Source organism: Corvus brachyrhynchos, unplaced genomic scaffold (genome assembly GCF_000691975.1).
Source record: "Corvus brachyrhynchos isolate BGI_N302 unplaced genomic scaffold, ASM69197v1 scaffold68, whole genome shotgun sequence".
NCBI lineage: Eukaryota > Metazoa > Chordata > Aves > Passeriformes > Corvidae > Corvus > Corvus brachyrhynchos.
This window is the reverse complement of record NW_008240039.1, coordinates 1164069-1164343: the sequence shown is the minus strand read 5'-3', so window position 1 is coordinate 1164343 and position 275 is coordinate 1164069. Positions and strand designations below refer to the sequence as shown.

The 275-nt window shown below is 66.9% G+C and overlaps 1 protein-coding gene across 1 annotated transcript in view; it reads right to left on the bottom strand.

Moving 5' to 3' along the window:
• SAMD11 (sterile alpha motif domain containing 11) overlaps nucleotides 1-275 on the bottom strand; it is a gene marked incomplete at its 5' end in the record, with an annotated part of 82596 nt that overhangs the window by 81310 nt on the left and 1011 nt on the right. The gene's annotated exons all lie outside the window — the stretch shown is intronic.

Below are 275 nucleotides of genomic sequence, written 5' to 3'. Positions count from 1 at the left end.
CCCGTCCTCCTCCGTCCGCTGCGCCTCGCTCCTCCTGACTCACCCCAGAGGAACTGAGGCTTCCCGAAGGCAGCAGGAGCCCAGTAATAAAAGAAACGGGCGCGATGCGCGACGCGGCGACAATTAGCGCGGCCCCGAAGCGCTGCCCCCGCTCTCTGGCGATCAATAACCGAGGCGACGTGTCAGTCACCTCCTAATCGCTCCTCGGCCCCCCGGGCTGACACCTCCAGCTCTCAGCTCATTACGTGCCGCACGGGCTCGGCTCTGCCCGCCCG